Source organism: Loxodonta africana, chromosome 19 (assembly GCF_030014295.1).
Source record: "Loxodonta africana isolate mLoxAfr1 chromosome 19, mLoxAfr1.hap2, whole genome shotgun sequence".
NCBI lineage: Eukaryota > Metazoa > Chordata > Mammalia > Proboscidea > Elephantidae > Loxodonta > Loxodonta africana.
The window spans coordinates 24,477,803-24,491,379 of record NC_087360.1 but is presented as its reverse complement, the minus strand read 5'-3'; the positions used below and the strand labels follow the sequence as shown (position 1 = coordinate 24,491,379).

At 52.9% G+C, this 13,577-nt stretch overlaps 1 protein-coding gene across 11 annotated transcripts in view; it reads right to left on the bottom strand.

The window, feature by feature from the left end:
* PISD (phosphatidylserine decarboxylase) overlaps positions 1–13,577 on the bottom strand; it is a 57,688-nt gene that overhangs the window by 6,036 nt on the left and 38,075 nt on the right. For 3 of the 11 annotated variants that reach the window (XM_064272452.1, XM_064272453.1, XM_064272455.1), the window contains exon 1: positions 3,916–4,115. The exons of 3 other annotated variants lie outside the window; for them this stretch is intronic. The gene's annotated coding sequence lies outside the window, so the exon portion shown is untranslated. Of the gene's footprint in view, positions 1–90; positions 187–1,839; positions 4,116–13,577 lie in introns of those variants that run through there. 5 more of the 11 variants (XM_064272456.1, XM_064272448.1, XM_064272451.1 and 2 more) reach the window with 4 other exon arrangements.

Below are 13,577 nucleotides of genomic sequence, written 5' to 3'. Positions count from 1 at the left end.
CCCTGCACACTTCTCCCCAGGGCTGGCCACCTGCCCCACCACTGTGAGCAGGCAGATGAGCGGGGAGAGCCCAGGCAGCGGGAATCTGACCTGCCCTCCAGGACCATGAGGCAGCGTCAGCCTGTCTGGGCTGGAGGCTGGGCCCTCCCTCATCAGGACCTGACCCATTTTCGATTCAGGCAGCATCTGAGGGATGACAGGAACAGGGAAGCAGGGCCTGATCGGTGTGGCTCTCTCCTTAGCGACCCTCATCCCCAGCGTGGGGTGTGCAGGGCTAGGACATCTCATTTCCTGGTACCTAGCTTAGAGGCCCCCTCCAAAGATGGCAACCTGGGCCGCCTTGTGGAAAGCAGTGGGAGGCTAGGAGGGAGGGCGAGAAACAAAGCTCAAGGCAGCCCCCGCAAGCCCCTTTCCCTGGATTTGCTTCAAGAAAGCACTTAGGCCAGGGCCCTGCCTGGCTACGTGGGAGGACACGCCCAGCCTACAGAGCCCTTTCTACTCCTGTCTGCACAGATAACAGGAGAGTGAAGAGCAAACATTCCACAGGAGTTGCTATCTCAGTCCAGGGTAATCGAGGCCCCTGGCGATGACATGGGCTGACCGGAGCCCGCCCCACTGGCTTCCAATCCCAGGGCAGCCCTGGAAGGGGGCAGGCGCCTGTAGCCACCTTTAGATGGAGAAACGTGGCCCCAAGATCTACTGCCTGAGGCCGTAAGAAGACCTAGCCTCGGACCCCACTCCAAGGCCCAAACTGAGCCACCAGCATGGCCAGCTCACACCTCAGCCACTAAGATGAAAATTCCCTAGGCCTGGCACCTGCCTCAGAGATGTGTTGAATCCCTGGGTATGCTAGTGGTTTCTGGGCACCAGGATGCTAAGGCCAACTCAGGTGTGGCCAGAAGCATGGGTTTCTCCCCCTGACTGAGAAAGTGGCAAGGCCTGGCCCACCCCAGCCAGGCCCATTCCAGACCCCTCTACCATCCCAAGCTCACCTTCTCAGGCAGGGAGGAGCCACTTGATTAGAGGCAGACCATGCCTGGTAGGCCTGCTCACCAGGCCTCACCCAGCACACAGACATAAACACATAAATGTCCCCCCTCAGGAAGATAAGAGCTGTTCTGAGGGAGAGGGCCAGGGCCAGGCCCAGGCCCATGGCCACCCTACTCCTGCCCCAGGCCCAGGCCCATGGCCACCCTACTCCTGCCCCAGGCCCATGCTGAGCCTCCCACTAACCTTCCCACCACAAGAGTCATGTCGCGTCAATCAGACCAGCTCTCTGCTGAGCACCCCCCACCCAGCCTACCAGGAAACCGGGCTCCACAGTGGGCTCCTGCTACCCCCAGGAGCTGGTGGTTGTACACAGGGAAACGGGCTCAGGGGGTCCCAAAGAAGACAGCCAGGGTTGAGTCTGGTCCTTGGCTCCAAAGTCGAGGCTCTTTCCCTACTCTAGAGCTCAGACTGAGCACACAAACGGATTCAGGGCAGGAAACGAGGTAGCCTCGTGGGCTAAAAGGGAATATGGAATGGTCATACTGTAGTACCCTGTCAGAAAGGCACATTCAGGAGACCTCAGAACAGAAACAGAGCTCACAGACAAACCCAGTCTGGCCCCAGACCTCGGGTTCTCAAAGCAGCTTCCTGTATGAACCTTTACATTTCATTCTCCCATAGCGAGTGCTGCGAGTGGCCAGTCAGGCCTCCGGCCCTTGCTCTTCCTCCCTGCAGCAGACCCAGAACCCACAAAGTCCAGTCCAGACCAGCCCTCCAAGAAGCTCCCCAAGAAGCTGACTTCTTAGAAAGACACGAAGCACTGCTGAGCCGGGGGCCACCAACACTCACCCCCAACAAACGTCTGGGGTCTGCAGGCAGGGCCTGGGCAGGGATCCTGAGCCCACAGGTCCTGTCTCCATCACTACTCTTCCTCTTTTTCCAAAATGGGACACTGAGACCAGAGTGTCGAGGTTCTTCCAAACCACAGTCCTTGGGCAGCAAAAGGTTCCCAGGGAGCAGACAGGAATTTTGCCGTCTTATCAGGAAACAGCCTCGGCACTCCAGCTCAGCTGCAGGACGCAGAGAGGGGAGAAGGGACGCACAGAGGGGAGAGGGGACGCACAGAGGGGAGAGGGTACCCACAGGTCACTGTTTTGTCACTTCCTAGGCCAGCAGTGCTCTAGGCCACCCCCTTCAGAAGCCCACTTGCTCTCCCCACCGGTGATAGCCCTTACCAAGACCCAAGGCAGAGAGTTCTACCACCCTGGCTCTGAATGGGACTGGAGGACTAAGGTCCCGATGAAGATGCTGTTAGGAGGTGGCCTTGAATGAGGAAGAGCTGACACCTCCCCTCAGGGAGTCAAGAACACCTTGAGGAGGCGAGTTTCAGGCTGTGACCAGTAGGATTTTAAAGGCCAGCCACCTGGAACTTAAGAACGAAGAGCACAGCTTTATGGCGGGGGTGGGGGAAACCCATTCACTGCAATCCTGGCTGCCCCCGGAGCCAGGAAAGGCCTTGGCAAGTCACAGGCCCTCTCTGCATCTTAGCTTCCTCATCTGGAAATGGAAAGGGTCATTACCCCCGCCTATCCACCACCACCCCTATCTATCCTGCCCCCCAGGCTCCAGATTCCTGCACCTCTGCTCAGAAACCTCAGACCTCACCACCTTGCCTCACCTCTCTTTCCAAAAAGGCAAGCCCACTGAGAAAAGATGGGAATTGGCTCAACAGCCGTTCTGAAGGAAGAGTCCAAAGCTCAGGAGCTATGGCTACCCTGTGACGAGGGAGCACTGGCCCAGTGTGGCTACGGGGGGCGAGGGGGGTCGCCTTTGTCAGGACATGCTGTTCTGGGGGTTCACACCTGAGCAGCACTGCAATGTCTCTGTCTGCCCCTCAGTGCCTGGCAGGAAGACAGCATGACCCTCCCCCACCCCCACGCTGGAATGGAACATTCCAACTGAAGCCAGGACAGTTACAAGTGGAGGAGTGTGCTTGCTGCCCAGGGACCTTGGAGCCTGGTAGATTCTGGTTTGAGCCTCAGTGAGGTAGGGAAGCAGGGAGGGGGACAGGAGATTGCCCACCCCCATCCCCAGCAAGCTCTCCCTGAGCCTGGAAGCTCCACACACGCGCGCTGCCAGAGACAACCTGCGGCCAACCTGCTCCCCAGAGTGGAAATCACACTGGGTGCCAGGATCACCCCTCCTGATGCCTCACAGTAACCTCCAGTGCCCCCCCTTTTGGCGTCTACAGGCCGACCTGAGGCACATCCCCCAGACATGGCCTCCAGGCAGCTGTGTCCAGGTCGGGCTCCCAACCCTTTCCCTGTGCTGGAAGCAGACAAACTTTCAATGCCCTTCTGAAAGTAGGGAACAGGAAATGGATTCTCCCCAGGTGAAACAGGTGAGCTGTCTTGGGCAAGGGAAGAGGAAGCAAAGAGAAGGCTCAGAGGTGCCTCTTATCAAGGCCCAGGGCTGGCCAGGAAGGGTGGGAGGGAGGCAGAAGCAGAACTTGGCAGGGTCCTTCATTCTTCCAAAGAAAAGGAACCTTCACTTTCTTTGGCGCCGGTCAGTGGGTGGTGACACTGGGACAAGTTTGGATACCTCCAGGGTCCCACTGAAGCACACAGTGCCCCTCAGCTGTCGCCCCCCGCCCAATCTGACCCCTAGGCCTCAGCACCTGAGGCTAGTCCCCTCGCCTGGCCCACCGGTCCATGCCATCACTTCCCTTCTTTGCCAGCAGCAGGAAGAATGTGAGGAAGTGAGCTCACCCAGCCTGAGCCCTGTGACCGGTGTGGGGCTGGAGAAGCCCCAAACTGGGTTCTACGTTCTCGAGTGCCCAGCAGCCCCCAGGGCTAGAGGGGCACTCCCTTGGGTCTGAAGCTGGGCCTCCGGCTGCGCGGGGCAGCGCGGCACCTCCCTGGTCACCTGAGGCTCCCGTAGACCTAGCCGGGCCGCTAGCTCTTCAGAGAAGGCTTCCGGGCGCTCGGCTTCCTCTGCTGACTCTGACTCCGGAGGCGGCTCTGAGCGCAGGGCACCTGCGGCGGGCAGGCAGGACTCCGGTGCCACCACTCGGCTGCTGGGGCCGGGGCGGCCTCTGGGATGCCGCCCTCGCCCTGCCGGCTATAAGAGGAGGGGCCGGGGCTAAGGGAGAAGGGGCGGGGAGGGGGCGGGGACGGCAGAGCGAGGGGGCTGGGCAGCCCGTGGGCAACGCCTCCTGGGGATGGAGGCGGGTCTGTCCTCCGCTGGGCGCGTGTGTGGCTGACCTCTGCGGGGACCCCGGGATCCTCACTGGGCCGAGCAGAGAGCTCCTCCGGCCCCTCTCTCTAAGCCCAACAGAAACTGTCTAAAGTCCCTGCTCCTCCCCACGCCCCCGCCTGATGACATTCGGCTGCCTCCCTCTGCCTCCTCTCCTCCTCTCCTCCAGGCACACATACCCAGGCCCCAGTGAACAAAAAGCCCTTGGCCAAAAAATGGCACAGACCACTGAAACAGATCAGCTGAACTTCTGGCCTGAGGCCTGGTGCCCCCTTAGTTCCCTCATCTGTGCCCACAGCGCAGGTGAATAACCTGTGAGCCCACTAGACTTGGGGAGATGGCAGGGGCCAAGCCTGCCCTGAACAAAAACCCACACAAATCTGCATCTGAATCCAGCCAAGTACTATGCAACACCTACAGCAGCAGGGGAAGAAGACAGGCAGAGGCCTACCCCTGTGGATATCCATGCTACTCAACAACTACACCGAGCCAGAGGAACAGGCAGGCAGTGGGGAGCAAGGTCTGGTTCCTGACCTAGGGGACCTCAGGTAACATGGAGGCTGCTCCACAGTGTCCTATCCTGTGCCCACAGCAGACATCACTAATTGATCTCTGAGCCCCAATGAACTTCCCACCCCTTCTCTCCATAGAGCTCCAAGCAAAACACCATTAGAGATGGGATAAAAGGCAGTTGAAGCACTGCAAGACAGGGACATAGGCTCCTAGCAACACCAAATTCCAGAACTAGAAAAAACCTGGAAGACAGACCATACTGCCTTCCCCAAAGCCTGCAGTACTTCCAGACCAGGCACACAGGCTCCCTGGCTACAGAGCAAGACCTAGCCTAAGTCAGACCTGGGGGGTTGGGGGACAAGGACTGTGGGCCAAAAGCCCAGGTTCTTCGTCGGCACCAGCTCTACTTTCCATTTGCTGAGCAACTTCTGGAACTCCAGTGTTCTCCCCGGGGCACACCACGTCTACAATGCTGCTTTTTAACCATCCTCTAAGTTTCTGGTTCTTCTTTTTCTAAGCTTCTACAGTGGATCAGCAGCTTAGAAAACTCAAAACCAATCCACCTGCCTGCCCTAAGACTAGCCCTCACCACCTTCTAAGGGTGTGCCACCCACACAAGAAATTCGCAATTCCGGGGGGGTGGGAGGACCCCTTTGGTTAAGTTTTACTTTACCTCCTTGAAGGTCCCTTCTGGCCACAGGGTCCTTAATTCCTCCCACCCTGGGTGGACTCCCCTGAGTGGGAGTGCTGCCTAGTGCCACTGCAAGTCTCTGCAGCCCAGGGCCAGCTGGCCACCAGCATCTGCGGACAGAGGTCTTCCTCCCGCAGTGAATCCATCCAATGGTTCTTGATGTTGGGTCCTACTGAGTGAATATCGTGAACTCCCTATGGACTGAGGCCCTGTGCTAGCGGCAGGGTGGCAAGGGCTCCCGGCTAATTCTCACTGCCTGGGTGGGATGATGGATGATGGCTGGTGTCCCACAGTCAGCACAAGAAGCCACAGGTCATCAGCCTCCCAGAAGTCTGGGCAGGGAGCTCAGGCAAGTGGGAGCTGCCCTCAGGTGATTTCTTCACACAAGATACCCCCAGCCACTTGTGTTCAAGAATGGTTCTTGGCCGTCCCACCAGCCCCAGCCTTGGGGTCCCACCTCCATGGCTTCTCTGATGCCCCAGGCCCATAAGAACACTGCCCAAGCACCAGGGAGGGGTGGCCTGCAGCATGGCAGAGAAAATACAGGTAGTTCCTGACTTATGACTTATTCAAGTTACAACAAACCGCACTTAACGGCCATCTGTTTTGTTTTCCTTCTACTACACACGATGTAATTTGTAATTGCATACATGTAATTTGCTGACATTATCATTCTCAGATGTTTACCTGTAATGTTTCCAACCCCCAAAGACAAAGATCAGATTTATAAAGATACTGATAATAAAAAGCAATAATGGTGGAAAATTTAAAGAAAAAAGAGGCATTGAGCTTACGGCAGAACTGACTTATGACTACCTGTAAAGTACTTCTGGGTAGAATGAGCCCAGCAGAAAGATTCATGCAGGGCCCTGAAGGCACCCTTCTACCGGGGAAATGTAGCATTAAGTTCCCCATCTCCGTCAGGCACAGTCCTCCTCTCTTCCACGCACTGGCCACCCAAAGCCAAGCGAGGCAGCTCCCAAGTGATCCGACACAAAGCCCTGCACTGCCAAGAGGCAGGAGCAGAGGCAAGAACTAGAGCCAGGATCTGGGGTCCAGCCTGCACCCCAGCACAGCCGGAGCTGCCCCGGGAAGGAGGTGTATGTCCCCAGACTCAGTTCCTCATCCGAGCAATGAAGGGTGGCCCTGAGCCCTCTGAGATTCCTTTCCTCTCTGGAAGGAGCCCACGGTTCCTGAGGACATCTGGCCCCTGCTAGTTAGTCCAGCAATGTAAGCAAACTGCTCCAAGAATTCACGCTGCACCTGAGCAGGCAGGGAGAATCTATTTTCCTGCCCAATTAACCACTCGCCCATTTTAACAACAATTGTCTTCTCAGCACCTATTAGGTAAGACAGGGGCAGTGGTGGTTCAGTAGCAGAATTCTCTCTGCTGCGCAGGAGACAGAGGTTTGATCCCTGACCAACACACCTCATAAGCAGCCACCACCCACCTGTCAGGAGAGGCTTCTATGTTGCTACGATGCTTCCAGACTAAGATGGATCCGCGAAAACCCTGTGGATCACAACCAAAACCCTGTGGATCACAACCGTCTGATGTGCAACCCATCATGGGGATGGTGCGGGACAGTGCAGCGTTTTATCCCACTTTGCGTGGGGTCGCCGTGAGTCAGGGGCTGACTCAGCAGCAGCTACCAGCAACAAAAACAACAGGTAAGAAGTGGAACAGTCTCCACTCCCTGCCTGCATGGGACCAGACATCATTCGCATTTAACCCCCGAAACACCTTTATAAGGGAATTAACAGATAAGAATAGCAAAACTATAGCACTGACATAAAGTTTGAAAACACACACAGTACATTCAACACCGTCCAGCATCATGTACCATGAACACCATGGCACGGAGGGGGACTCTGGGCAGGAACAAGGACACAGGGTGCTTCCCTAGGGTCCTGTTTACACAGTCTGATTTGTCTTCATGCTTTTTCATGAAGTGGCATATTGCACTATACTTTTTTAAAACTCTAAACAGAGGCTGGGAATCAGCAAACTGTGCTAACACAGGGAGGGAGCGACGGACGTGCGCCCGGCTGCTCTTGACTCTCAGGCCTCCCGTCCGCTGCTGCTCCTCACTCGGCCCTCCCCAGCAAACCCCCACGCCAGCCAAGCAACAAAACTGCATTGTTACCACGCTCACATATGTGCTGACGATTCAGGGGAAAGCTGCATCATGTTTGCAGTGTCCTTCCAAATGGTTCCAAGAAAAATAAGATATACATACACATGGATAAAAGTAGGTATGACAAAACAGAAGCATAAATATCTATTATGTATATAGGTAATTCTGTATTCTCTCCACTTTTCTACTCTGTTCAAAAGTGTTCACGATAGAAAAACTTGCTTTGAATCACAAAACTCTAAATTCTATTGTTAAGTGCCATTGAGCTGATTCCAACTCACAGCAACCCTATGTGACAGAGTAGAACTGCCCCATAAGGTTTTCTTGGCTGTAGTCTTTACAGAAGCAGGTTGCCAGGTCCTTCTCCCGCAGAGCAGCTGGATGGGTTCAAACTGCCAACCTTTCGGTTAGCAGCCAAGCCACCAGGGCACCTTCTAAACTCTGTTACTGGGGAGAAAAACCCAAGACTGGATTCCCTACACAGCAGTCTCCTAAGCTGAGGGAAGGTAGGACAGCAGGGCCTCTTCATGATGCAACCGCAGTGTGCACTGCTGCGTCTTTACACAGGGGAGCTCAGTATCAACAAGGAACTATTTTCCTCTGTCAACTCAGCCTGGGTGTGGTAAGCAGGCGAGCTGCCAACCAGCCTCACTTTTCCCCGGCAGTCCCTTCCATCTCCATGGAGTCACCTCTGAGGGCCAAGGCTTGGAGAAACAGAGGGACATGTGAGACCAGGATTGGATTTACATCCATCAGGATGGTGAGCAAGCCACCACTGCCATCAGCCCAGCTCCTCCACCACATGCTCTTCTGCCCACTGGTACTAGCAGCCAAGGAGACAGGCTCCTCCCAACTCTGACACATTGTTACGGAACGAGGGTCTTTGTCACCAGATTTGGGACTCTGTTGTCTCATCCCACGTGGAAAGGAAATCATCCGCATGTTAACATGGACCTCCTGGGTGATGCAAATGGTTAAGCACTGGGCTACTAATCAAAAGGTTGGCAGTTCAGAAGAATGGCAAGGCAATGCTTCCAAGAGGTCACATCCACTGAAAACCCTACGGAGGGCAGTTCTACTCTGACACACAATGGGGTCGCCATGAGTCAAAATCGACTCAACAGCAACTGTTTTGGGGTTTTTTTTGTTTGTTTGTTTGTTTAGATATTAACAGATAACCCAAGGACTCACCATAGGGCACAGCTATGCATGCCCCAACACCTGAAAATCTGATGTCACTCAATAACTTTAGGTTTATAGATGTCATTCTATTTAAGAAATATTTGTGACTTTATGTTCCCCTCTTTCTAGAGATTACTTATTTCCATTCAAAATTTCTCACTAACCCTGAACTGTTAGCAGTGGTGTTTTAACAAGGTCTCAGCCCACTCTGAAAGAGACCCTTCTTTGTCCTTTAGCTTGCACAACCTCTTGGGAGTGGCAGGGCTATTCCAGGACCAACAGCAAGCACGGCACATGAGGCTTACGGCACACACTACTTCATTCTGCAACGGCCACAATCTCTGCCTGAAGACCCTGAGAATGCCTTTACCCTCCTTTTTCACAAAGCAAAGAAAGAAGAGTGAGGCTACAAAAGGCATCTCTTTGTGAATGCAAAATCCCTTCCCCATTCTGACTGTGGTTCGGTCTAAGTAGTAAGTTAACTTTTTGACCCATAAAGCCTGACCTTTCCCCTCACCCAGCACTTGCCGTGTTAAATCCAGTTAAGATGAAAGCTCTTGGTTCCTAATGAGATGACATCCTACAAATTCTGACTCAGAGTATTTGTAAATTTAACATTTAGACTGAATGTCAAGGAATGAGAAATATACACTTCTCCAGAAACAAGGCTCCCAGTCCCAGTCAGACCCAGGGGACACCTTCCTTTGCAGCCGGAGGCACAGACAGTCAGAGCCTACTCCCACAGGCTGGACAAGGAGTCACCCTTGGGCTGGGCCTCTGTCCTCCAAACTCTCAGTCCAGGAGAGCTGTTGCATGGCTACCCAGAGAGGTATTTCAGGTATGTTCTCTCTGCTGCTGGGCCTGCTAGTTAGGTGTTGGGTAGCCTCTAAGGATTAAGTGTCCTCTCCTGAGACCAAGACCCACAGGGCCGACTCCAATGGGACAGAAACCCTCATAAGAGCTACTGCAATCCACTTCTGGAGACCAGGGCAGCCACCCCTGCTACCAAGCCCCTGCCCCATGGAAGACTCCCCTCCACTCGATCATCTAATTGTGAGATGTGGGGGAGGTGTCTGTCAAAGGCCAGGGGGTGTGTTGGGAGGGTAAGGGTGAAGCGGGGAGAACAGAGAAGATAGATGCAAAATGACCTGCAGGCCATTCCTTCCCCTCAGAGGTCTGCCCTGATCCTGCCTCAGCCTCCATCAGAAAAGCCAGTCCTGGTCCCAGCTATCAGAAAGTGAAAAACACAAACCCAGGAATAAATGGGAAAACGTGTTTTTTAGGGTAAATTTTTTTGTAACCAAATTTTAGGGCACAATCTAAAAAAAAAACTGTCAATTTGGGGGAAGGAAATTGTGAGCGCTATGTCGTTTAGTTGCCAAGTAATATTTCAATGAAATCACAATGGCCACACAAATGTAGAACACACGACTGCCCCAGGCACACCTGGCTGCCTCCTACCCTCTATCTCCGCTATTTACTCCAAGCCAGCTCCTGGCAAAGGCGCCTGTGTCAACAGGAAGCCACGTGGAGGCAGCCCAAATCAGCAGGCACCTTGCCCAAGAACCCAGAGTTTCCAGACATCATGAGTTCCTGAAAAGAAACTTGTGGGAGTATCTCCTCTGCGCCCCGAGCTCCTCTCCTCAGGAGGGCCTTCAGAGTCCTTTTCACCTCTGCCCACTGATGGATGCCACTCAGTGGAGTCAAGGACCCCAAGCGACTCTGGGAGCCAGAAAGCACTATTTAACACATGCATGACACGTGTATGGGAATGCTGCACTGAAAGGAACATGCTGACTCTTCTAGCTGAGAAGCTCAGCAAGACCTCTGAGAGAAGCGCCGTTTCAAGCTACCCTTTCTGGTCACAGTATTCTGTGAAGTAAAAACAACACGGGAAACATCCATTTTAGGCTTCATCTCAACCAGTCTTTCTTAACCTGGGATCCAGAGACGGGCTTGAGGCTAACCCACCGCCATCAAGTGGATTACAACTCATATCAACCCTACAGGACACAGCAGAACTGCCCCACAGGGTTTCCAAGGCTGTAATCTTTAAGGGAGCAGATTGCAACATCTTTCTCCCAGGGAGTAGCTGGTGGGTTTGAACCTTTCAGTTCGCAGCTGAGCGTTTAACCACTGCGCCACCAGGGCTCCTCCAAGGGACTCCTAGAGCCCCTTAAAAAAATTTTGTGCCTGGGTGCATCTTTTTGAAGAGTCTGTAATTTTTGTCTAACTCTAAAAAAGGTTCAGAACCCCAAAGGCTAAAAACTATGGATCTAAACTGTTTCAAAAAAAACTCAAACTTACTATTTTTACTATTCAAATCCACCTAAAAAAAAAAAGTAGGGCAGAAATCAGCAAAAAATAGCACTTCATAAATGAGCCAATACAGCCAGAGAATAAACATGTGAAAGTGTTTAAATGGACTCACATTCAAAGAAAGGCAAATTAATAAAACCATATTCAAGTACCAAAGTACTGACGTTCCCTATTTCCTCCCTGCGCTCCCCATCTCAGTAAAGAGCTCTGCTACCCTTCCACCTGTTCCAGTCAAAAAATCTTGGAAACGTTTTCCATTTCTCTCCCCCACCCCATTTAATCCATCAGGAAATCCATCCATCTCCCGTCAAAGCATATCCAGAATCAGGTCCCTTTCTCCCCACCTCCACCACTCCCATCCTGATCCAAGTTACCACTTCCTGGGACACTGTCAGAGTCCCTGATGGCCCCCCTGCTTCCCATTGCCCCCTACAGTCTGTCTGCACAGCAGCCAAAGCAATCCACCTGGAACCCAGATCAGTTCAACCCTCGCTCATAAGGGCCCTGCCTGATGGGCCTCCCCCAGCCCTTCGACCTCTCCGCCCTCAGTGCCTCTGGTCGCAAACACTCTGCTCTTCCTTGACCTTGCTCAGCACACCCAGTCTCAGGCCTCAGCCTGATGTCTGCCAGTGTTCTCTCAGCTTGCCCCTCCTTTGTGCAGTCTCTGACCACAGGGTACCTGATCAAAGGCCCTGCTTCCCCGCCTGCCTTGGTCACACAGCAGCCCAGCTCTACCCTAGCCCAGGACACCCAGGCCCTTTCCCTGTTTGAGGTTTCTTCACAGTATTTCACCACTTGACATGTCTGTTTGTCCACTTGTTTTCTTATTTGTCTCACCTACTATAAAGAAAGCTTTCTGAGGACAGGGACTCAGGGCCTGGCATGCAGAAGGTGCTCAGTGACCTGCTAAAGTAATGAGTGAATTCAAGAAGAAAGCAATCATGCTCACTCACGATAACTGTGTTCTGCTAATACGCAGTGCTAGGGAAGGTGTGGGGAAACTGATTCATGCATATACTGATGCCAACCAAAACTGGCTACAACAAACTGTGAAGATGCCCATACCCCTCCAGGCAGCAAATCCACACCTGGGCATCCACCCTGAGGAAAAGGCTTTATGTGCATACATGTTCTCGGCAATATTATTCATAATGGCAAAAGCCACCTCAAAGCCTAACAGTTAAACAACAATCCACTGTGGTAGGACAGCCACTTAAAGTGCTATTATGCCTTCTCAGAAAACCATCAGCTATCTGGCAATATGTGTAAGGTAAAAAAAAGGCAAGACACAAAATAGCTGTATCTGTTTAAAAGTAGACACAACAAGAGGAAGTGAGTGCGTGAACAATAAAGCCCACAAATATGCAATCAAGCTCCTTCACGGCATGAGGAACGGGGTGAGAATCATGACTGTCCTCCCTCTGTTTCCCAACACTCCACCATAGTGACCTGTCATCTCTGTCATTTAAGACAGAACAAGAGAGGGTGCTGGCAAAAAGAGGGGAGCACCCCTAAGACTCTGGTTGGCTACATATTACTGAAATATTCTGGAATGGTTTCTGATGAGGGGGATGCCATTAGTCAGAACAGAGAGCAATGTGACCCAGGAGGTGATGAGAAGAAGTGACAAGGACAGACAATGGACAACAGAAGTGAGGTGAGGGAGGGTTGTCTCCAGGTCCCTCTCCTCTAGGTCTGCTCCACAGGGACTATGGGCCACCCACCTCCTGAGCTCCCTAATGCCATGTTTCTAGTGGATGTGCCTCTGGGCACAAAGCTCTGTTTCCACAGTCCTTCTGGCCTCTCCTTGCCTCCCAGACACTTCTCTAGTCCAAAGAAGCACTACCTCAAAGCCAGATGATGAGTCTTCCTGGGGGCCAAAATGCACAGGACTCAGCACTGGCCTACCTCAACTCTTAATGCAGGGCCAGGAGGGCAGGTGACATCGTAAACAAAGAACAGGGACAGAGGCTCCTTAAGTGGGTGGTGACAGCTTCTATGCACAATCATTCCTGACATATGATGAAAAGTCCCCCAAGCTGGAGTGAGTCTTGCCTGTTTGTAATAAACCCCAGGTAACTTCACACCATTGAAGAGAGAATTTGTCTGTTTCCTAAGCAGTGTGAGTTTCCCTCATGTTTGTGGAAGTCTGCATAGTTTATACCAGTCACATCCACTACCTCATTTTGATTTGGGGGCTGAAAATCCCTAACTCAAGCCCCTAAACCAGAAATCAGTTCAGCTTCTGAAGAGCAGGCATGAAATGAGGAAAGACACCTGTCATTACCACAAGGACACAGGGCTGAGACCAGCATCTCTCCTAAAGCCTCTGGGACTTAGGCATGGCACTTCATCCCTGGATAACACAACCCACTTGTCTTATCACAGTGGGTCACTGAGTCTCAACTGAGAAGGGACAAAGATGACTGGGGTAAAAAAAAAAAAAAACCTGATCAACCATAGCTGATGGTCAGTGACCTTTATATTAA